This window comes from Linepithema humile, chromosome 1 (genome assembly GCF_040581485.1).
Source record: "Linepithema humile isolate Giens D197 chromosome 1, Lhum_UNIL_v1.0, whole genome shotgun sequence".
Lineage (NCBI taxonomy): Eukaryota > Metazoa > Arthropoda > Insecta > Hymenoptera > Formicidae > Linepithema > Linepithema humile.
Window position 1 is genome coordinate 34,647,231 of NC_090128.1, and position 25,885 is coordinate 34,673,115.

General features: G+C 44.7%; 1 long non-coding RNA gene across 2 annotated transcripts in view; it reads left to right on the forward strand.

The window, feature by feature from the left end:
* LOC105670963 (uncharacterized) overlaps window positions 1–25,885 on the forward strand; it is a 143,099-nt gene that overhangs the window by 43,059 nt on the left and 74,155 nt on the right. For both annotated transcript variants that reach the window (XR_001100528.2, XR_001100527.2), the window contains exons 2-3: window positions 1,835–2,022; window positions 15,036–15,081. This is a non-coding gene — a long non-coding RNA (uncharacterized lncRNA). The remainder of the gene's footprint in view (window positions 1–1,834; window positions 2,023–15,035; window positions 15,082–25,885) is intronic.

The following is a 25,885-nucleotide window of genomic DNA, read 5'->3' on the forward strand; positions in this document are numbered from 1 at the left end:
TTTACCGCATATTTTTCTCATCAATTCGCAATCGATCTTTTATTGACAAAAAAAAATGATATCAAATATATATGCGAAAGAAAAATTTTTCGAAGCCGATGCATTAATCTGGATAGAAAGGCTGGCGTTTCTGGATTGCGAGGAAATGGCACATCATATTGAAACAATGCGCGAGGGCGCATTAAGCGTTATTAGCGACATGCTTTGACCCAAATTGCTCGATCGCGAGCGCGGCGAATGAAAGGGATATTTTACGACTAATAAGAAGCATTTGCTGTAATAACTGTACTTGATAAAGCTAAAGATATAAGACTTTGGGGGTATAATTGAGATTATTAATTATAATGCACTTGTGCGGAATACGGGTGATTTGCCTACCGAGCTGCTCATACAGCGCGCACTTTTATTGATTTCACGCAAACGCGGCTCTAAGATTCCAACAGTTTTCCGTGCTATGTTACATCGCGCGAAATAGCCGATTGCAGATAAGCGCTACTTTGTAAATGCGACGACTGTAGAATGTCGTAACTTCCGGAGAACACATCTTGCTGCCTCGCGTGACGGGCAACGTTTTCATTCTGCGTCCCTTATCGCCGGTCGATTCGCCGGTCGCGATAAGTCAGTGCTCACAACAAGTAAATGAGGGGTCAAATAATTCTCAGCGGCGGATGATCCACGCCCAGCACCCCTCGCGCATCCCTCGTTTACCACCTCATTTTATCCCCCATTCGCGACGCGACGCTTCGATAATCGATCTAGACTAGACGCGTTAATTATTTATCAGGCGGCACGCGTGACTGGCGATCGTCCAATTAAATTAAAGCAGGAAGCCGGATCGCGATTATCGGCACTTCAGCGACCCTCTCTCCACTACATTTCGACGATGCTATCTGATTGACGCGACCTGCCAATGTGGCGTTCGGTGCTTTCGAGTGCATTCGATTCGAGTCCATTAAAACTCGTTAGTGTCCCTATACGCACACCTTAATTGGACGACGCTGAGCTTTTACGCCCGAGCTTTTCGTCCCGATAAGTCCGTCTGGTCTAACGTTCTTTATCTAAAAGATGGAAGACAGTAAAGCCGCGCGATTGATTAAAGAATTAAATTAGTATATATAAGATGTATCAGATCTCGTTATTTCTTATATATTACGCTACAACTTAAATGCAGCAAAATTATGCGTTCGTTGAAAATTTAAATAATCATAGAGCACATAACACGTCATTTACGATACCATCGATCCCTGCGTCTTGTAAAAATTCCAGCCGCCCTTCCTCGCGGCATTACTCACATGCCACACGGAAAGTTCGGAAACTTTGTAAGTAAGCGATACGCCGGTATTCCGCTACTTACGATCTCACGATCCGCCGTAAACGTAATTAAAGCCAACATTTTTGTAATGCCGATATAAGTTCTTTGCCGACGATACGGGCCTTTATGGCGACGTAGATCTTCCGGAGTGCCGTTTACACGCGCGATTGCAACACAGTACACGATACTTGAAGAGGTATAACATAGCGAACGGTTGCGTATACCTCGGCGGTAATCGTAAATTTTTTCGTGCCATATCAGACGAGGTTGCTAGCCATTTTTGAGATAATTTTCCAGTAAGTGCGCGAGATCTACGTATTCTATATATCGCCGAATCGTCGCGTGCTCGCCTCGCAGCGTGTATTTGCGTTTGTGCAACCGCAATGCAGTGCACTTTGTTTAATCGTGAAGAGAAAAAGCTAAAGAATAAATAAATTTTATGTGGTGGAAAAATAATATTATAATATTTATATTTAAAATTCATAATTTATTATTAATTTATATATCTTATTAATGTTTCAGGAGGTCAATTAATTCATAATGTCAACTCACACAAAACTGCATCTGAGCCAAGCGTGAATTCGCGCGAAACGATTCTGCGAGGTAATACTTCGTGAAGTAGAGAAACCTCGGCGTACATCGAGGAAACTGCCGAGGAGGTGAAGGGCGAGGAGGGAACCGGAGGTCGATCGAGGTCCCGATGGAGCGCGGTACGTTATACACCCCCGCAAACATATGGGGCCCATTGTGTACCCTTAGGGGCTCACACCCCCCTCCCGGCGCGGCGGTTTTACCGCCGCCGTCGAGATACGAGCCAAGATACGCCCGCCTTTATAGACCCTACACCATGTTTCTTCTGTGAAAAGGTGCGCGCGAGGTAACCTGGAAACCGTCGAGTCGCATTCAATGTACGGCGCGGAGGCGCGAGTGCGCATTCGACAACGAATGTGTGCTGGATGTTGACGTCCCGCGAAAGCCGCAACAAAATAGATTTGCACAAACGAACTCCGGAAACATTACAACGCGCGGAAGAAAATGTCGTCGGTTTTCTTCTTGTAGCTCTCTATTACACTCAATGTTCTCTTGTGTAAAAGTAAAGATTCCGTTAAAATAAAGTTTGCTTACATAAAATTATTTAGAAAATAATATTAACAAAAAACTTTTTTGTGAACCGTTCACTATTCCGAAACTATATTAGTATCTCAGTACATTATCGTTGACGTTAATTATTAATTGAAAACGATTTTGATCAAATTAACACACTCGTTTTAACGGTGATAATTTAGACATAAACGCGCAGATGTAAACAGCGAGTTTATCGGAAACGAAAGCTGTATTACGAGATGAGATGAGAGAAAAAAAGGTGAGATATGAGTGAAGACTATCACTCATCACGGAGCTCTCCGGGGAAGCAAAGATACGTTGTAGGTCGTGCGTTATCCCCGCATGTGTGAGGACAGGCCGCGGGGAGAGATGAAACCGAGGGAAGGGCGAACTACCGTTCCACCTTATCACCTACCAAATAATGGAGGCATATTGAATAGATAGCCGAACCTAACCGATATCTATCTGATCCTCGGGTCCCGCGGGGATATTAAGGAATCGGCCCTTTTCCACGCCCTTCGTCGTATCGCACGGCGGGCGTATACCGCGTACGCGGCATTTCCAATGGGAGAAGTGTGTATTCGAATAAATCCAAAGTCCTCTCACGTTTCCCTCGTCTCCCTGCTGCGGGATTCGCGGCAACCTGAATCGCCGAGGGGAAACGGTTTCCTTCGCGCTTTCTCTCGATACAAACAAATTTCGTGTCGCTGTGGAATCAATCTGCGCTTTCCACATGGAAATCTACATCGAGTGTCGCGTACAGAATTCTGATTCTTGTAAAATTAGATTCATACATAAATAATTTAAATTATAAATTTTTGCGTATGTATATAAAAATTTAATTACCTTTTATTTTGCCCATGTTTTTTTTTTTTTATGGAATGCGTCGTAAAGGAAAAATGTTTCGGTTTTATTACATTAATATTTAGCTATCACGCTCAAAGACGAAGACACTTTAGTGGTCTATTCCACCGAAATTGCTTCTCGCACTTTGACGTGTACACACTGCGAGATAAACGTACTATTGTGTTCACAAGCATACATAAACTGCGTGTCTGAACACGCGAGTCGGTTTGTGTGCGTCTTCCTTTGTATCGCGTGTTGCCTTTGCACATACATTTCCCTTCGATCCGCGCAACGCGAGGTGCACGTCAGGGAAGGAGAAGAAAAGAAAATCCGTGTGTTCGCGCCACTCACTAAAGGGTATTGAATTTGTTGGCGGTGTGTTGAACAAATGATTGGCGCAGCTACCGCCGCGGAAAAACTTGGGTGAAAGTGGCGGCTCGGTTCGCCCGATTCGCCTATCACCGTCGCTACCGCGTTTTCTTGGTTCTCCTCCGTCTCTGGGCCGAGACCGAGGGTTGTCGAACGAAGAAAGTTTACGGGCTACAAAGCACTCCCGGAGAAAGTGTCGAGAGCACAATCATCTCGAACTTCCCCGCTTTCATCTCGCACTTCGCTTTTCTAGGCGAAACACGCGACCGAAGTACACGTTCGTAGATACACGTTCTCGATAAAACTGTACCTTCAAGAAAATCTATCTCGCGTTTCCAGAAGTCACATTTGTTAAAAGTAAATTAGAAAAAATATCAGAAATTTTCGAAACAAATTATTCATATCTCGTTGATATTTTTATAGAATCCTCGCAGTTCGTTGTAGAATAATCCGTGAAATGTAGTGAGGGAGAAATCTAGTGATCTGGATGCGGCGCAATATGCCGCCGAGGAATTTCGCGAGACGAGACGGCAATCAGATCGCGCTCGCACGGTACGCATACCCGATGAAGCGATTCGATGGGGGTTCTCGTCGCTTATATTAATTTGCGGCGGCTAAGCGCCGATTCCGAGTGTGGTCTCGTACGGGACGTACTCCACGCTTTTTGTCGTCGTCGCATTATTAAATACGATTTGCGCATTCCATTCGCGGAGCACCGATTGAATAATGCGTCTGAGATTTCACCCTTCGCGAAACGAGTGAATGGAAGAATCTCGCTCGCGATTTCCCGATAGTAGAAATGGATGAAGCACTCTACGACAGTTCGGAAACGTTATTTATAATTTACAAGTAAATTGCGTTTCTCATCCGCTCCCTTTTATCACACGGATGAGTTTAATTCCAAGGAAAACCGAAAACGATTATAATCGTAGAATTAGAAATCGATAAAATTATGATAAAAAGATTAATATCACAAAATCACGCGTATATTTTACTTACGTAATATGCCACTTTACATGCTTCGCGAAACCCTTGTCACTCTATTCGCACCTCGAAGTTCAAAATTCGAGCGATCGAGTGGGAAGCACCGGAACTATCGAGATGCGTAAAAATTTGGACGAGCAAATCGCGCGCGTGTCGGCTACGGCAGGCTGTATCCGGGCACTGAAACCGCGGCAGGTTGGTCGAAGGTAGGACGAGTTATGCGGTAGAGGCGAGCGAGCAGGAAGGCGTGCGAGAGTGGTTCCTTTCTCGAGAGATGCGCGAGCCACGTAATCCTTGCGAGGCCCGTCTTCACTCTCGAGTGGTTTCGTCTCCCGGCCCGAATAAATAAGCCGGAATGTTAATAAGGCAGCTTCGGATCGAATTATTCGCTGCCGAATTATTCGCCGGTCGCGATCAGATATTTGAACACATCAGGTATTAAATTACATCTCTAAATTTCTGAATCTAGAAATAATTGACAGTTTTTGGATATTATTTAGATGTTCAGACATAGATTTCATATTTTAAATTAGAAGCAAAAATAGATGTCGAAGCACACGATGGCACATTTGACAGGATGATTTCACAGTTTTTATGAATGCCATTATTAGATGCTGATCGACACGTCGTAATTTAAGGATTGCGCACCCAATTAAGTCAGTTTTAAAATACTAACCAGCGAGGAAAATTCGACGATGTAATATTTGCTATATTTGTGCTTTCAAGAATCTCTAATATCAACAGTAATTTAATGTACGTCAATAATGGTAAGAGATTATCAAAGCGGATAGTGAATTGATAAATTCATATGAATATTTAGCATCTATTTGTGTACGGAGCTGTGAAACGATCATCTTCAGCGAATTAACGGCAAATTAGACATGCCATTTTGCTTACGAAGCAAACGGATATAGATGTCTTATGTGCATTCTTTTTACCTTGCTGGTTTCGTCAAGTATTAATCCGATAATGTAATTTTACATGAAATGGTTGCGGCGTGCTCGTCAGATCAATTATCTCAAGGAAATATCAGAATAAACTAATATATTATTCAGTATTCGCGATGTCGCTTAGAAGTCTGTGATAATAGTTCGCGCCTGAAGTTTTAATTCGCCGTAATATATCGATCGATTATTCTGCCAAGCAAATATTCATACGGCAAATATTCTTTCGGTCGGTCCGAAGCCGACGGCGAACCGTAAGAACAAGTCGGTTCTCACGCGAGGACATGCATTTCGAGCGTCGCGGTCGCGTTTGTTCGCCCGTCCACCATGTCGGGCGAGTCCTTCATGACAGACGTACAGGATCGGGCTTTTCTTCTGCCCGCTTTACCGCGCATTAATTACATCGCGGTTGTCCCAGAGCACGACAGAGACAAAGATGGCAAAGTGGACCTGTGGACAGCGCCTAAATGGACTGCGAGAAAGAGAATGTCGTGAATAAAGCAAATTAGCTACCTTCTACACAGAGTTCATTAGTAAATGACATGCATGCGACGTAGAAAAATTTAATGCACAGTAGATATGCAAATTTTTTACAGTTAGTAATAAAATAATATTAGATTTAATTTGCAGCAAGATTTCTTTTGACCGCTTTTAAAAAAAAATACACGTCTTAATTGTCAAACATTTTTTATAGTTGAAGCTGAAAGAGAAAAATTTAGTTTATTTCTTTTCTTTTCATTCGATTTAAAATGCGCGCATGCAGGTATGTGCAGCGTATAGGTAATGAGAATACAAGAGATGAGATTCGTACTCGAGAGCGATGGGTTTTGCGAGAACGTTTTCATCGTCGTCGTTGTCCTCGTCTTTGTCTTCGTAAGCGAGACACGCGTGTCTCCCGTCTTTGGTCACGGGGAATGTTATCGGGCTGTATCGTGCAACGGTTTTCATTACCATTCGTGTGCACGGAAGGCTCGCGGATCGCGGCCGGCCCACTCTGAAAAACATGATTTGATTTATTACGAACCGCATAACCGACGTCGCGTAATGTCGTGCGCGCTCGACTTTTTTTCTGCTTTTTGAACGCAAAGTATGCCCCGACAAGTGTACGAGACACTTGTCCGCAGTGCATAGATCTTGTCTGGATATTTTACACGTTATACATATATTTTCAGGATTGCTCTTTAAAGCATTTGGATAGGTGACTAATCTTTCTTTTTTTAGAAAAATTTATTACATTATATATATATTTATACAATAAATACGCGATTAAACTAACTAATCAAAGCAATATTTATTGGTTGTTTTAATAAAAAAATTCGAGTAAATTTTATATGGCAAAAATAATGATTTGCGTATACTATAATTTAGATTAAAAAATTATATATCGTTTCAACATTTTGTATCATTTTTATGTTATTTCTTTTAACAATATATTTTACCGAAGGGTAGACCGTTGCGATAATTATTATTTGGAATTTCTGATCGAGGAATTTCTGATCGAGATTGGTCCCGCGGAGATTATCGATAAAATTAGGCCAGGTGGATCTTCTCTCTTGGCCGCCGTCGCTGATTGATGGTGCATGCGAAGAGTTTAGCGCGTCGAATAATTGGTAAAGTGCCGATAATTTCAGACCTGGGTGCTGTTCTCGTTATTAAAAAACGATCTGATACTCTTTCCGTCGCGAAGCTGTTCAATCAATATGGCCACCCAAAGACCATGTCCATTAATCATTGATAGCAGTTTTAAGCAAAGCGATACGCGTTTTATACAAATGTAGCGTAACAACTACGATGTTATATGCCAAGAAAAAAAATATACGCGGTTGCGGAGACGATGTACTATATGTGCACGCGTGGCCACTCTTTTCTATAATATCGCGTCATTATCTGAGCGCGCGATGGTCGGTTTTCTTCGAGCAGAAAGCAGCTTGCGCCGTCCGCCGCGCCTTTCTCCCTCCAATTTAAGTACTTCCCCTGTGTTCCTGTATCTACCCCGGATCTTACATAAGAATATAAATGTAGCCGTGTGCCGGACTGTTTGGAACGTTGCCAGCGGTCAGAGGATCGATTTCCTGGTAAACGTGAGTCGGGTTGCCAAACGTTTTATAATTTATTATACGCCGTTATTTACTATCGCGCCTCGATCAAACTACATATCTGCATTGTAATCAGACGTCCGGCCGTTTAGTCCTAAACGCATTTTAACGGGATGAACAACTCCGTAACAGGCCTCTTAATCTGTTGTATACTATAATTTAAAAACGAATAAAACATTTATTTAATTATTAAAAAAAAATCATTGTTACAAAGTCAGATCAATACTTGTTTTCGTTTGCCGGTTATAATTTTAAATGATTTTTGTTTTACTGGGGATTAGAAGAATGAATATTGTGTGTGACACTTGTTGTGCTAGTATAATAATTAAGTTGTTCATTAAATTTTTCTCAACAAGATCAGTGCTCTCGAAAGCGTAGGGCAGAAGCGGAGCATCAACCCCGCCGTCGCTAACTCTTACATTTGTCACTCTGTTAATCCCTATTAGATCAGGCCGGATTTCAAACCCGTTCCTGCCCCCCGGCTATGTGCTTTTGCGTGGCAAAGAGTAAGCTCGTTTGAAAAGTGAGCACACCCCGCGGGGTCGTGTCGAACACTGGAGAGAAGAGAAAAGGCGGGCGTGTGTGCGTACACGGCAGCGGGGGTGTGTGACGGGAGGGTGAAGGTACCCTCGGGTCTCACTTTTTAGTCGCGTCGTAGAATACGACTAAGGTTAAATCGATCTTTTGTGTTGGGCGAAAATGCAGTCTCGGCGAATTTGTTCTCTGATTAATTTGCCTTTGCAGTTTAGATGTTTTAGCTCATTTCTTTTTTGCCTCTTTATTTTAGCAATAAATGTTAACTTCTTATTTTCTAGAAATATAATTCTTGATATTCAAAAAGTTGTAGTTATACATATATTGATAATTATTTTCTAATATTAAATGTACTTTATGCAATTCAATATTTCACGAAAGTGACGATTCAGTTTAGATAATCGAAACCCTTCGCACTCGATGAACCTTAGACGGACAACGGATCGCAGAATCTTGTTTTGTTTGTTTCCTTTTTCATTATTCCTCAGCCGGTCGCGAAAAAGACGATGCCTGATAAGGCCGTCCATCCTGATTGCGAGCGCCGTTGAATGCTAACGCTGTAAAGCGTCCATCGGCGTGCTTCGGCGAGTTACGTGCTCTTCGGCTTGTCCGTGCGAAACGGACAAGCTGCAGACGGACCAGCGACACGTCCTAATACCCATCGTGAGTTACTAATCCTTTAAACGGATTACCAATTAAACGTGTCGCCCCGTTTCGTAGGCCGAGATGTACAAGGGAGCGCGATAGGAGCGGGAATCGAGGAGAATTTAAGAGAGGGAGGAGGTGGGGGAGGGAGGCTCGAGCTAAGTTTGGAATCCGACCATTGAAGGGGTGGGAGAAGGGGGTGAGTGAAATCGGCGCCACTACACTGCGAGAGGCGTTGTGTGTTCTGCAACGGGTGTTACGTTTCAAATCTCGAGAGAGACCCGCTTAAGCGCGCGCGTATACAGCTGCCAAGCGTTGCATATTTGCTGTCATGTCACAAAACTCGACACTGCCCATCACGTCGTTATCACGTCTCCGTTACTCGCACGGCACGATCTCACTCCTTCGGTCCAACTACACATCTCCGCGATCGTCTCTTTCTCTCTGTCCCGCTCTCGGTCTGTCTCTCTCTTTGTCCTTCCCTCTATCTCTGGTTGCTTTTTGTCGTCGTCGTAGCTGAGCGCGCGCTAACTTGTTACATGACAGTTTTTATTTTTCGTGATGCGAGGTTTCGTCTATGGCTTTCTCGTACACGTACACGTACGCATACATCAGCCAGCTCAGTCCATCTGTCATTTATGATCAACTACCATCCTCCCGGGACGTCCTGGCAATGCCTCTCTGACTGAGGCTGAAAGCCATCCGTCCAGGGACGTGAGTTCGAATTCGCGAGTCATAGCGCGAGCGAGCCGAACCCTATTCCCCCGGTTGTATGTTATCTTCTTAAAGCTGACTCTGCTGACTCGTATAAATTTATTATGGCAGTCGATTTCTAAGAGATTGAATTGTACGCGCGTATAAAAGGAATATGTACGGGTAATCTCGTTGGAGGAACAAAAATTCCCGGTAACACGTCGACGCTAAGGAGCAGCCGGAGGCCGAACTCGACGTGGTTTGCGCGTACCACCTTGCTCCGCGAGCGAAATGTAAAATAATGATACGCGGATCAACGCGATCCCGTGCAATCACGGGATTACATCCAAGCGAGGGGACACCTTTCCAATTTAGCCGAGCGAGAACGAAATCGAAATTGTCAGTGTCGAGAGTCTTCCGCAAAAACGGGGGAAATTTGTTTGGGGAGGGTGTTCGGAATCGAGATTTACGGGAGAAGACACATCCGGGTCATTCGCGTCGCGACGACGCAACGCGGACATGAATGGATTCCACCGTGGAAAATATGTCAATCACTCCGTTCCAACACCCGGCGCGTGCACGCTCCGATTGACATCGTCTCGCATCTGTTGCCGGGACCAATCGAGTGCCGGCTTTGTTAACGAGATACACGCGTTACGCTTTACCGTGTTGTACGAATAATACCGTCGCGTATATAATGCCATTGACACGATTATTCGAGTTGGCACCGCTGGAACAGCAATCTCGAATATTATCGCCGGCGAGTCGGCGGCAAGACAGCCCCGAAACCAGTGAAGCGCCGCGAACAAGTAGCATACAACGTCGCAGATGTCGTGGCGATGTAGATGTCACGTAAACGCTTGTTAACGCGGCGAATGAAGGCGAGATGTACGACGCGAGACGTCGGATACGTCGATCTGGCGAAAAGTTACCCTTCGGTAACTGACGAGCAATACGCCTTATCGTCGTCGCCAGACGACGCTTTGCTTGGCCGCGGCAACCGGGCGTTGTACGGTAATCGTAGTGACTCATCATACGTCAGCAATCAATCAACTAAGCTGGATTGGTTGTGAGATTGACGGAATAAAACCGCACACGTGCCACTCGCGACAACGGCGTCCGCAGATTTCCAATAACGATACTTATCCGGCGTATTTATTAGACGTCTTATCGACAGTTGAACGGGACCACCGCTATGAATCATAAATGAAATATTATTAATTACGGACTCTAACAAATTGATGAATTAGCATGTAAAGTATTATCCGAGATCTGATGGCGTGTCGATCGCGTTCCGAAGATAGCATTCTCGCCAATGTCGATACGAAGCAACCGGTTTGGCGTAATGACAAACATAGCTATGCGTGTTTAAGCAACATGAATATTAATATCTGTAATATTTTAACATTTTTGCAAGATATTTAATATAACTTTTATGAGACGTTAATATTTGTATTAAAACCGTGTTTTCTAAATTATCTTTTAATAAATTGTATTTAATTACACGTTAAAAGAGATGTATATATAAAAATTTACGCTCATGGCGCATATATTAAAAGCCTGACAAAGAGAATAAGGTACATCGTGTCGTCGATCGCTGTCACGTATCTTTGTTGCAAGTTCCTGTTGGAATCAGAAAGTGATAGATGGTGTCCGCGGCTCGATATTATCTTAAGTGACGAAGTCACGCACGCGATTGAACGCACGGATTGGTGCGCATGCATGCGACGTCGTAACGGCCAGGATGTAGCTCTGACGAGTGTAGGTGGCTCTTGTCGTCGTCTCCGTCGTCGTCGTAGTTGAGAGGAAGTTAGTTATCTCTTTGGGCTTGTGCGATGTGGAGGTGAGGCGAGAGCAGGACGCTTGAAAGAAGCGCTTAACGAACTGACGACGACATTATTGTTGTTGCCGGGACCCGGACGGATTCGGCCGACTACCCGTTCCCTTTATCGGATGAAGCCAGAAGGCAGACCTTACCCGTTCGTTCGCCCTTCCCCTTCTCCTCCTCCTCCTCCTCCTCCTTCTCTACGCCACCGGCGATTTTCTCTGCCCATGCTCTTTCACTCGTTCGTACGAGAAGAAAAACCGTACAAGCGAGGGTATAACGGCGAAGGGAAAAACGGAAGTGAGAGAGGAAAGGATAGAGACGACGGACCTCTCTTGATTTGACTCTAATGCCGGGAGGGAGGGAGGGAGGGCAGGGCTTTAATTAACTCGCCGCTATCTTTCCTGGTTCCGTGTTGGTATTTACGTGTGTCAGCGGCTTTAACCGGGTCTTTGCCTCCCGTCCTCGTTTCTATGTTCTCAGGAAAAGTCGTGCCCGTCGCCGGTCGACGATTTTCCCAAGGATTGTTGATGCGCATACAGATCGTGATCTGGCTTTATCTAAATGAGCTGGATTGTACGTGTACATTTCTTATTACGCGATAACACGATCTACATTGCACGGTTGTGTTTCGCGGTTAGTAATTTTTCGTAATATTTTTTGTAATTAATGTACTGCGTATTGTTATTATATTTAACTTACAAATATCAGAAGTTATTAATTAATTTAATTTGCACGCATATATCTTTCGTGTGAGTCTCGAGGAATTAATTTTCCACAACTTCTCGCGAAATTCACGAAAGGGTGTCTCGATGCGATCATCGCATTGTATTCGGGCGCGAAAGAAGATCTCAAAATATATATTGCTAGTCAGCACGCGGCGACGGTGGCAATACTATCGTCGTCGTGGCGAGGCCATCTTCCTCTTGGATTCATTAAAGACTTTTATCGGGAGAACACAGGAGCGTCTATGTACCAATTCACTTAACGTAACCAATCTAAAAATGCTCATCAGCAATTTAAAGCGACGAGGGCTTCTGGAAGGACAACGGGCGACGGGGCTGGACGGGCCGGGGGTGAGAGGGTATAGTCAATGGGGTAGTCAGAGAAGAACGACGGGAAGAAGAGACTTTTGCGTGGCTCCTTCGAGGGGAGCGGAAGAGGCGGTCGGTGGTGAACCACCTCTACCGCGGTGGCGCGACGCGGCTGCCTTCACGCGGCCAGGAAATAGGATAGAGAGTAAAAGGAAGGAGGATGAAAAGTCAGGAACGGATTTAACAGAACTTAATGATATTTTAATTATTACGTGACACATAAAAATTTTCTCGACACGAATCGTTTAAATATGCGTGAGAACGGAATTTATACTTCTGAATTAAATTTTAAAGAATGACTTGTGGTTTAGAAATATTTATCAACTTTTTAAAATTACATATTAAATAAATAATATATAAAACAACTTGTTTCAAATTGACATTTTTTATTTTCTGTTATGCTTTTATCGGATATCTGGAAAATTATTAGCTTCAGACTCTGAGAAAGCATCCGCTCCTGCGAAGAGCGGAAGGCGTGAAAAGAGAGAGAGATCCATTTACGAAATGCTCATCGACCGTCGTGGGCTTTTTTCCGGATGTAGGGTGTATTCCGCCCTCCCCGTAGCCGAACCACCGAAGCGAGCGAGAGGGTGGGAGGGGTGCTTTTCGAGAACGCGCAGAGGAGGATTACTCTGATTCGTTTTGGCTTGCAGATTTCGCCTTTTCCAACCGCCCCGTGCCCATCAGCGTCCTACCGGTGATTCGCTACGCGAGGGATGAGAATCTTGAGGAATGGGACGAGAAAGCGTAGGAAATGATTGCCAGCGTTGCGATAACAGTGAATAAAATTCTTCGATCTCGAGACGTAAATGTAATGAGTTTAATGAGTACTTTGTTTTGCGTTAAAATGGAATTTCGAATCATCTAAAAGAGTTTAGAAAATTCATCACAGAAAAGTTATTTATTAGAACCAACATCACGTAATTGCATTGATCGTTAACAATTGAAAGATTAGTCTATAAATGCCGAGCGAGATAATGATCCGGCGCATCGCAGCGGCGGAATTAATAATTTCGTGCGAACGAACTCATAAATAGATATATTCCAGACGCCGTAATCAAGACGCAAATGTCATCCGTCACGACAATACAGGGAGATAAGACCATTGTCGAGTCTGCGGTTATCGGCTTTCCAAGAGAAAGGGAGAGGCGGAGTAATGCCTCCGCGCGCAGCCGTAAATCATGGTGTTTGCATAAAATATTAATAAGTGACACGAGTCAATCCGGGATTAGATACAAGGGAAGTTGCGTGGAGGGGTCTCCTACGATATTTCGCGCGCGCCACTTTATCTATCTCTATTTTATTTTGTTTGCATTGGCTTTTCCCACGAAGGGTCGCGCCGACTCGATCCACGCTCTCCTCGCGATACTCTCTTCGACAAATAGTAATAATGCGAATTGACACGTGACGCTGTTGTCGCAACAACGGCAAACACTACGCCCGGGGAATGATCGAGGGGGGGCGTGGGTTACGCTTTGAGAGGTCATTTTTAGACGTGGGAGATACGTCTTCCGTCACTTTGTCGCGGATTCAGAAGATCGATTGCAAGATCGTTCAGGATTTTGTTGGAGATGTTGCATCGAACCGATAACTGAATTATTTTAAGATCTACTCCGAAGTGAGCAGCGGCGAATGTTGTTGCGCGGAGAGAAACCCTTGTGGCGAGAGAGCCGAAAGAGTGGCGTCCCGATTGGCATCCCGAGAGCGGCTTTCGCGATGACGTGTGTAGGATAATTGCGAACGGCTGTATCAGTGACCCACACTCCGTTCGACACGTGTCGCCTCGTGCGCCCGTTGCTCTTATCTGGCGACTGCTTTACAGCGCGTTGAGACTCTCGGGTTAGTGCGCTTCCATTACTCGTAATAATATATTCTTATAACTTTGTACAGAGGTTTGTCTCCCCTCTTCTCCCCGATGACGGATAAAGAGACGGGATTGGGACGGAGAGAAGGCCAGAGAGAGAGAGAGAGAGAGAGAACGTGCTGCAGCACACGCGTTTGTCAATGTTTGCCGGTGTCGACACCCACCTACTTATGCAAATCATTTAATTTAACCCCTCCATACCGCGCGTATCCCGAGAGAGATCGTATCTCGAAACCTATTCGTATTCATTGCCCCGACGGTGGGGAACGCGCTCGACCCACAGCAGCCATACGATCGCGTTTCTCTTGTCCCGACGCTACCACCGACCCGTGTTTATATCGACGTAAAGTCTTGCGCCACGCGTGCGTTACGCGCGTCGCTGCAACCGAAGAATTACCTGCGGAAATCGATGTTACTTCTCCGATTCAACCACGCGGCTGTAACATATACACCACACACGCGGATTTACGACGTAACTGAAGAGACCCGTCGTCCCGCTTTTCAATTACAATTACTTTTGCATTTATTTACACAAGAGACGTTGAACAAATGCAAATAGGCAGACTCTGCATGCAATCATTGCAACTTGGAGCTTATTTGACACTTTGATTTATTATTCAGATATGATAAAATTTTGCATCCTTATTAAAAATATGGGCCAAATAAATCGTATAAAAGTATTTTATTTATAATAAATGCAGAAAAAATAAATTTTTTATTTTCAGATGACTGAAGGACTGAAACAGTGTACAACACAAGGAGCAGACTTCGGTGAGTTTTAATTGAAAATGATTGAAATTTAACTTGCTAACAGATACAATCAAATTGTTTATGAAAATGTATTTTCTGAGGGAATTTGGAATCAAATATAAAATAAGATTTGCATGCGGCTAAATATAATTATATAATTAAACGCATAAAATCTAAACAGCGTATCTCGTAGAGCGCAAGATACATTATATATCGTCCGATACGAAAGCGAAACGAAGCGCGAAAGCGCTCGATGTAGGTATATTGAATAAATGCGGTGATTGAACGTGCGGTAGCGAGCGATACGATTTCATTACCGCGGCGCGAGTGGAAATCGCGGGAGTCAGCGATTACGATTGGCCGGCGATCGTGTTCGGCGCGTCCAACGGCCGGTCGTGAACATCGCGGAATGACGTATCGGTCGTGCGGTCGTTTTAACCGTTTTAACGGCCCGGCGGAAAACGAGTGTCGGCAGCCACGCCGAAAGCCGTGTACACACACTCGTGACCGAAGGCCGGACGGATGCTGCAACGATATGATATCGATTCCAATTCGAGCCCACTGAATCGAGCCGAAGAGCGCGCGTGAGGGGGCTTTGGCGGGACACTGCTGAATTAGTAGCATTGTTAATGCAGTAATCGAGTGCTTCATCGTTGGATGATTCCGGCGTGCGGGGTGGAGTGCCACCGGCCACGCCGGATGACGAGAGGCGGCTGGAGTGTGCGCGCGCGTATGCTTGGGTACCGATATATACGTATATACGCGATCGCGTGTCCACCCATGTGATACAACGTGTTGTCATTCGGCTAACGTGTATATTGATGCTGGATGGCAAAAATTTCGTCGCAGATGTGGTAATTGTTCCGTCGATGGAAATTCGGCGGGTGTTAAATGCGTTGATGAATTTTCCAACATGACAACACTGATGATTTGATCAGGATTTGAAATGCGTGCTGAAATTTAATGAGACGAGAATATTTACTTAGTTTTGCAGTCGATTTACGGACGCGATAAAAAGTTTCGGTTTTAACCGGTGTATTCATAATTCACGTTAGTCAGGGAACGAAATAGAAGCAAGAGCTCCATAAACGTTCGCGCGTGTATTCATGTAGACGACGTGCACCCGCCGTTTGTCGCCACAGCCGACGTTCATTTGTTTTTCCCAACAAAATGGAAAAAAAAGAGCCGGCACTGCATTGGCGTGACTCGTGCCGACGACGAATGGAAGCAATTACAAAAGCCAGCAGCGCGATTTTTTTTCTCTTTCAAAAAAATCATTTAACAGCGTGAATTAGAGCGTACCGACAAACGTGAACTGTACTTCGCACGCCTTTATTTATAAATCAAAACTCCGTTAAATTTCTTTATTATTTTTCGAAATGTCATAGTAATAGTTTCTTACATTTTACAGAAAGTCATAATGCAATAAAATAATAAAGTAGCGCGGAAGGATAGTCACGCAAAGTTTAAAACGATTATTATTTTAATCAATGTGTCGTCGATCGCTAAACTTTGGCGATACGCGACTCTCTGGCGCCGCCTCTCGAAGATGATTTCGCGAAGCACGCCGGGATATGTCAGCTGCAGTATACGGAGAGCGAAATGTATAAACGGCCGCTCGTGTATTCATGTACTCGACGTGTACCCGCCGTTTGTCGTCACGGTCGACGTTCATTCGTTTTTCCGGCCGAATGAAAAAGCCAGGTGGTGCACATAGCCGTGCGATCTGTAGAGCACACACCGACGCCGAGGCGTACGCAGTGGGTGGCGACGCGACGCCCGGCGTCGCGCTCACGCGCGAGCGAGCGAGCGAGCGAGCGAGCGCGTCTAGCCCGTTTGTCAAAACTCTTTATTGCCGTCCTCCGAGCGCTGTATTCAAAGCGAGGACTCGAATGTACACCGGTCGGAAAAGTGCACCGCTTCAGTTTTATACATATATAACGCGCGCGGTTTGAGTTTTATGATTACCCGCGTCGCGAGAAAATATGCGACAGGACACGGTCGACACGTCCATGTTTTGCCCGTTCCCGTTCCTCCTCCGCCCGGACTCATCTCCGACTCTCCTCGAACAGCGGCGGCCGGTTCGTCAGTCCCCGAAGAGGTCTGCGTCAAAAGCGGCCGTGTGAGTGGCTTTTTTTTAGCTCACATCTCTCCCGATTTTTTCGTGTGTCCACTTTTCAGCCGGAAATATATCGCGGTGCGCGCGATTTGGCAAGTAAACGGGTATTCGTTATTATCCAACGATGATACTTCAAACATTGCGAAAAAGTCATATAATGTTACAATAGACACATTTCGCAACATTGATAATAAAATTAATAACGTTTTTGAAAAATTAAAAGTGCATTACTTATAGGAAAAATAATTGAGTTATGCCAAAATTATTTATTATTAAATAAGTTTTATATTTCAAATAACGATGTATATTATTATATTTATATTTCTCACATTTATTTTGCAAAAAATTTTACTTGCTCTCAAATCTTTAATTAATTATCGAATATAACGATTCTGCGAATTTTATCCTTTTTGTCGTGTTATTTATTAATATCAATGTTCAGAGTTTTTTGCTCTAAATGCAGAATGTACTATTGCATATATGGAAATATACAGCTCATGTGTCCATGAATAAAAAACGCGAGTAAGGTGGAGCAGCACGAAGCATTAGCGGAATATAATAGCCGTAATACCGACTATGTTCAACATACTCGGAGGTTGTGGCGGAATTTCGTTTCTATAACATTCAGTTATGAATTGTAGTGAATTTTCATTTTTTTTTCTACTCGCACTTTTGCGGCGGACAAGCATCTAGTTATAACTTCGCCGCAGTTAAATGTTTCAAATAATTAACGAACAACGTCGTAAAAACTCTATCGTTGAAAAGCGCTACGATATCCATTTGTGTAATTAAATTTGGAGTTGCGTTTCTGTTAACATAAATTCCATTTCAAGCGAGATTGTTCTTGGCGTCCATTAGGTGCCAAGCATAACACAAATTAGCGGACAATATGACGAAGAGAGAAAATATTATTGCAGTGCAAAAAAACGGAGGAGATTCGTGTAAGCCTATAAGTGTTGCCGTTCCATAATAAAATGGCTTCTTTGTCCTCTCTTTCTCTTTCTCGCGAATACATATAACTTTTGTGACAAGGAAATCCTGCACGCCCCCTTAGGCGCTCCCGCGTGTTCGTTTGTGTACATAATACATATGTATATATTGAAAGGATTTGGACAAGAACTCGTGTGTCCTTTCAAGGAAAGGGGAACGTCTGGATCTTGAATGGCGAAATGGGAAAGAGTAGACTGACACCTTCGGAGTCGCCATGCATGACGTGTCTTTAAATCGAGACGTCGTTTCGCGCCGATCCTTTCCGCTGTTATCACAATGTGTCGCGACAAATCCAATTTTAAACAGCGAAAACTTGTTATAATAAAACTAATTTAAACTTTAGTTTATTTTAATTTATTCTATTAATATCTACATATATTAGCAAGCTGTTCTCTAAAAAACATAATTCAAAATATAAATGTATTTTCTCGGACATATAGAATTTCAATTTTAATTTAATTCATTCTGCGATTCCATTCATTCACGATTAGTATACTCGGGGCACATGGGGTATCATAATTTCAGCAAGATATCGTGGGAGAGAGTTCAAAGCGCAAAAGAGGACAATCAATGGTCCAGACAACACCGACGTACGATTGTGTAACGCCTGTTACGACACGCGCTGTAACACGAAAAGTGCACGACGAAATCGGGCAAGAACGCTTAACCGGGTGAATACACGATGTGCATTCTCTGCCGCACAGGGGTCGCGACACAATGGGCATGAAATCCGAAAAAGGGGGAGACTGCGGATAATTGGCCGGAGCGTTTGCGTAGCGTCAAATCGCGAGGTCAATCCGCTATCGCCCTGCGAGTCCCCGCTTTCCGCCCCCCGCGTCTACACGCACGCACATCACCCCCCCTCCCCCCTCCCCCCCGGCCGCCTCGTTTGTCCAATACGCTCTTCAGCGGTCCCATCGATGAAGGGAATGAAAATCGAGGTCTAGCCGGGAATATAGATGACGCGATCATTCGCGCCTGGCATCTCTGCGTCGCTGCGCGATTGTACACGTGCTTTTGTGCACGTTCGGATCGGCAAAAAGCCATTTTTTTTCTTTTCGAGAGGGGAAAAGAGATAGGCCAGTCATTGTTAGATTTTATTGGAACGCATATCGGGATTTACCTGGTCTAACTCACAATGCGAGACAGGAAATAGAATTTCGATTACGATCGCGCGTAGCGTACCTTTCGCATGAGTGATATGCGTGTAACACTGATAAAACACGCGACATACATTTTCGCGTGTTCGAAGTACGCCGACAGTCCGAAAATTTAGTGCGTGAGCTGTAAACGAGTTTGTTTTTCGTACGTAGTGGCCGGGTGCGCACGCAGCGCGCGCATTATTTATGAGATTACCGGAGATTATGGGAAACGTGATCGTGATATCAAGTGGCTCGTTCCCAAGGCCTATTGCTATGTCACGCATAACGTACACATACTTTTCGTTACACATCGGTGGCTTATCATTCCCAGACACCTTTCGAAACTCGGCGAGGATTTTACTTCACTCAAATTTAAATGAAATTAAAGTTTGACGGAAAACTAGCTTATTTTATCGCACCTTTAATCACTTGATGGACATTTTTACGTTGCGCAGCGCCGGATTTTGTTCCCAGTCCACTCGTCTCTCATTTTTGCGCGCCCCCGGGTATACTTTATTCCGCGTGTCACGCTGCCTCGTTCTCCCGTCTATCACGCGTGTCTATTATGCGTCCATAGAGCCGCGAGAAAGATACACACGGGGACCTCGGGCTAATCTGGCGTGCTCTTAGGGTGAATTCGCCGTGGTATTGCCACTCCGATAAATAAATCAACTCGTAAGCAGCCACCATTAGGGTCCTGCGGCGTGTACGCGTCTCACACCCCACGCACATCCTCCTCCCCCCCCCCTCCCCCCGCATCTATCCGCGTTGACTCCGGGCTTCTCTTTGAACATCTCGCGCATGAGTCGAACCTTTCCTCGTAACTCTCATAGCTGCGGCTTAACGTTATTCGTTTATGCCCTCGTAAAAACAGCCAGACTCGGGAAAAGCACGCGCAAACGTTTTTTATGCAGTGTTCGCGCCATATACGAGTGCATTGAATCGCGTCGACGCGACGTAACAGATAGCATTGATACATGCGAAACAATGTCTAGGAATTATAGAACCGACGAGCGCAATAAAATAGTATCACGGATCTATCTGTATACGAACAGGTTTTGATTAAGTTCACGTCAAACGTATGAATATAAATGCGCGCTTTTATCGAAAATTATGAGATTCCGTAGAATAAACGTAAACTGCATATTATTAGATACGAGCGATTAACGAGCAGTTGCAGAGAAGTTTCTATTTCAAGAGAGAAATTCCGTAGAATTTGTTCTCTACGCGAGGAATATTCTTTTCTTCGAGAAGAGAAGATTTTGGGACGGTTCAAGCAGAATAATCCCCGTCACCGTGCCGTCTACCGTCGTCGACAAGGGTGGAAAAAGTGGATAACCCGGCTGGAAGCCGGTCGGCTAAGATGATGAATCTAGCGCGGAAGCACTTATGACGTACGACTCGGAAAAGCTTGGTAGGGTGACTCGTCGCACCCTGCAGCTTTGTTTTCCGCATCAGTGGCACCGCCTCCGGTTGGATTACCCGGGGTGATCAGCTATGAAATTAACTCGCTCTCCCTCGCGCGCTCTTTATCACTTCTTGACTTTACCTCTCTATCTCTCTTGCCTGTAAAAAGAATACCGTTAAAATATTCATATTTTACGATTAATCGGATAATTACATGTTTGATTATAATATTTGAATAGTGTAGCTTGCAAAATTTTTAGCTTTTGAGAAATATGCTAATTAATAATTTCTGCATTTAAAGATTATGCTCATTATAAATCCGACTTACATCTTTTTATACACGTGTGAATATTCAATTTATGCAGGTGCTTGCTTTCGTTATCCTTCTATATAATCCGACCGCGTCAGTTATTTTTAACGATGCTTTATCATCGCGCACCAGCAGCATTGTACCTTTAAGCAAACAACGTCATGAACGCAAGGAGCATTCTCAGTGTCGAATGGCGTTGAATGGACGCTTAATTTACCGAGCATACTGTACATGAAAAATACTACTAAGTTGGACGGGGGAGTCGTCGTTTGCTTGGATCATCCCACCTCGGCCGATAGGGAAAAGATCGTAGTCATTGTCGGGGGCAAGAGAGCCTCCTCGATCATCCAGCACGTCGGCTGTATAAATATCTTTTTCCTGCTTATAAAAGATACCCGTAATTACGGCGCTTTCGAGCAGGAACACGTCCGGCACTTCTGCGAAGTCGATACGTCACAACGACATCTCTGGATGCCGGGATGCGGGGTAGATCGAGTTAGCCAGCGGCTGTTTTGCCACCGTAGAGTCGCGGTTGCGTTACTCGATGAGATCCGCGGATCAGAGTCTCGGGCACGTTCGCGTCGAAAAAAAAAGAAGTAGAGAGAAAGGTAGAGATAATGATCCGTTTTGAAAAACTCATGACGTGGTCGAAATTATTCCAGCATCTGCTCGAGTGTTCTATGAGCAAGATATTTTTGGCTCTGTCTTTTGCATACTAAAATAAATCATATCTCATGTCAGCACACGGTTCTCGATTCTAGTATTTATTTATCAAATTTTTAAAAATTTGCAACGGCATGTAAAATGAAATACGACGTCAAATTTTAGGAAAAAATTTAGTCATTTTTCCTCTTTTTTAGTAAAAACTTGATGAGTCGTTTGTTAATGAGATAAATTAGATGAGATAAAAATATGAAGTGACGTTTTATAAATTTATTTCCGCGCGTATCTAGTTTTCAAGATATCTATCGCATAATGATATATCCCGGTTGTGTTAGAATGGAACGACGAGCTTATTCGGCGAAAGCCGCGAGAATCCGTCGTATATATATCCGCGCAGCTGCCTCCCAGAGTTTGTATTATGCGAACACCATCTGCATCTTTTTCGTGCGAATGCATGAATGCCGGATACACGTCACACGTATCTACGTGACACCGACGTCAAAAGTTTTCGACGGAGCCGCGGGTCTGAACACGCCCGGCGAGCGTCGTTTTCAACGAGATCGTCGCGCAATTTGGAAAACTTCTTTAGAATCTCTTCTCCTCCTGCGCGCTCGTGGCTCCGAGAGGCAATTGCGCGAACTTTTTGATGCGGATGCTTTCGAAAGCCAATCTTGTGGCTTTGGGGAACCTGTGACTTCCAAACTGCTACTTTTTCGAGATCTTAGAGACTCCTATCCGTCTTACTTGTAATATAAACTTCCGCAAGAAGTTGTCTTTACTTTTATCGAGCCATTTTGTCCAGATTTCTATATTAATTCCCAATATTAATCTCGCAGCGTACAAATCGGAAAAATTAGTGTAATTGGCGTTGTGATTTTTCCTCGCCTTTCCCCGCGCTATTGTGCTACACAAAACCATCCTCTTCAATGTCGCATGGAGGCCTTATTCTCGTGCATTTGCTTAAGTTACGTATAACTCGCTCTTGATGGCACTTACCCAAGTGAACGCACAGTTCTTGCTCGTTTTCCTTGCTAGGCTTGCAAGTGGCTCAACGGCGTCGAATTGAGGGAGGAAGGTTACTTACGACGCGACGCAGGTAACTAGCGATGTAAGTGGTTGTAGACAACCGGGCCCAGGCGTCATAAGCAGCAGCCGCTGCCTAATGAAACTACAAATCTCCTCGCCCTTTAGGCACCACCTGTTCTTAGAGACCCGACACCACCCGTTCCCCGCAACATACGCTTGTATGTGACACGCGTTGCTTATGAGATTCAAGATTATTGCCCCGTGTCAGTCCGCTGACACGCTGATATCTTTGGAAGCGCTTTCTCGGCACGACACGTCGAGTAATTGCGCGCGATTAATGTTCGCGTCAAATTAACACTAGAATCTTAGCCGGTGGATTAAACACTACTTTACGATACTTAAGTATCTGAAATCAAATACCTCTTAAATAACGTAATTAATAGAAATCTTAAACATGTGGCATTAATAAAAAAGCGACATCTTGCTTGCTATTTATGCATGTCGCTTCTCATTATACGTAAAATTATAAGTAATTTTAAAAACTTCCAAAAATATCTACTTACACGACCGTGTTCGGCCGCGTATATATTATATATCGAGTCTGTTTTTTGCTAAAAGTGAATGCGTCTCGTTTGAAAATAACCTCTTCAATTATTCGCGCGCGCTTCGACACATCGACTCATCCCTCTCTTTTCATCGAAGTGCTCGTTCGCTCATTTGAAAAGGGTATGAAGGCGCGCATATATCCCGCCTGGAAATCGTTCGGGAGCGATTTTACGTAGCCACCACCAGCTCTATCGGCAGCGCCGATGGCGCTCCAGTCGTTGTAAAACAATTATACGGTGTCGTCGGGCGCGCAATCGATATTTCATCAATTCCATTGTCATTGCCGGGCAATCCCGCGTGTCATGATTATTGTTTGCAGGCCGCGTGTACAATGAAAGCGCCCGCTATTGCTGCCGTTGGTACGGAAGAGCGGTACAGGGGCAGCGGACACGGGGAAGGGGGAGGGGTCTGATAAACTGCACCCATTATCAACCGACGATTTCGTACTTTTCACAAACACGTTCGTTCCGCGCCTATTCATCCTCTTTCACTGCCGCCGTCTCTTTTTCTCTCTCTCTGGCCCCCGCCCCGTTCACTCTCGCCCGTCTCTTTCTGGTCTCTTCTTTCTCTAGCCTCCTCGCTAGTTCGTCTATGAACGTCTCTCCCTCGCACTCGCATCGCTCCCCCGTGTTGCTCTCCGTCCTGCTCCCGCGCGGACACATTGATGTTTCATCGGGCGCTCCAGCTATCCATAAATAAATGCGCTTGTTACCTACACACGGCGGACTCACGTAAAGCGAATATCTACACGCTCGACATTAATACGCATTAACATGGAAGCGCGGGGGCGTTGTTGATGTACCGTCGAAAATCACAAGCCGAGCTTGTTAATTCGTTCAACGTGTCACGACCAACGTCGGAACATTCAACAATAAAAATTACGTCGCGCTGAGTCTTTTTTTTATACTGTTCGCGCATCGCGGCGTTGCGATGAGACGAGCGAGAACGATACGCGATCGTAGGACTAGTACACCCGACCGGGGAAAGTCGATGGCTCGTAAAATGATTAATTGGATGAGTCCTGGAACGAGTTCGTTCCGGTATGTAGGTCCTATTTGCCGTGAGGCACTAAAAGCTGTTTGCGCCATTTCGCCGCGGTCGGCGGAAACGACTCGTCGTCGTGTGGTCGTCAATGACGTTTCTGGTTTTAAGACGCTTAATTCAATCATCATTTCTCGCCGACAGCGCGTCGGATCCGCCTGAACACACATCGTAAAAACGTTAACGCGATTGTTATCACCCTTAGTCGTTTCGCATCCAAGATGACTCATAATATTGAGTTTGAGAGGTACAATGAGAATTATCCCGCCCGCGCGCGCGAGGAACATTTTATTTCACGGTGTGAGGGTTATTTCATACTTTATTAAGGGCGAAATAAACCCGCGATGTGCGATGATTTCGCAAATTGTTTGTATATCTGATGAAGGGGATATAATATTTACCGCTTGATTGTGTATGGGTGGCGATGTCATGGTGCTAATTTTTTTTTCAAGCGATAATTGTTAGATAAAAAATGAATAACGCGATAATTTTTCTAATTAAACATTTTTACGTGTTGTGTGCCAGCGCAAATAATTCATACCGAGCGGCGCAGTGTATCAATCCAGTCGCGGTGTATGCGCAGCATTAAAGTCCTTGAATAATTCTCGCGGAACGAAGAGCGATGACGGGTAACGAAGATAAGAGGTGACGGGCCAGACAATCCGGTATTCCTACACTCGATTCCTCTTAGAGGAGGGCGATGAGACTTGATTTTCTGCACGACGCTTGAAATTCTCGCGGCTCTCAATATCCCGCGTCGCGTCGCAGTCGTCAGAGCACAGCAGCCGCGAGACGCGCGGCATCAAATATTCAAGATTTTACCGATGGCGTCAGCCACGCCTGTCACACCTCGCGTTACACAGGTTCTCAAACCCCCGCTGGTACCGCCAGCCATTTAGCTGATTTAGCGACTGCGACAGTGGAACACCCTCCACTTTTCCGGCACTCGCCGTGTTCCGCGTGCCGTGACACGCGAATCGAATTTGTCAAAGAAACCGTTTCCCGAGAAGCCCGTCACCTTCGCGGCCCGCCGCCGCCGCCGCCGCCACCACTTTCTTTCCTTTCTCGTCAACGCTTTGCTCCAGTAGCTCTCTTCTGTCGTTACACAGGGATGAGCACGAAGAATAAGGCAGCTGTCGACAAGGTGGTCGGTTCACCAGATTCCGTTGAATTTTTTTTCTTTTATTCTTTTTTTTCGAAATGCGATGATTGTTACCGTGAAAGATGTCGGAAATGACTAATTTGAAAGCCATTCTCGAAAAGTAAGTAGCAGCATATACGAATAACAGGGTATAATCGCGATAATTATATATTTCTGAAATATACATCTGCGATTCGGCAACGTATTAGTGCAAAAACATGCGAAATTCTTCGGGGCAAAGGAATGTATCGACCAATAGATCTTCCCATTGCAATTCTAGCCGCGTCGTACGATCCTGTACGATAACGTAACTCCTTATTAGAGTCACTTCTCGAGTCACGGACTTCTCGTTCGCGGACGAGATTAACGTCACGCAGCGG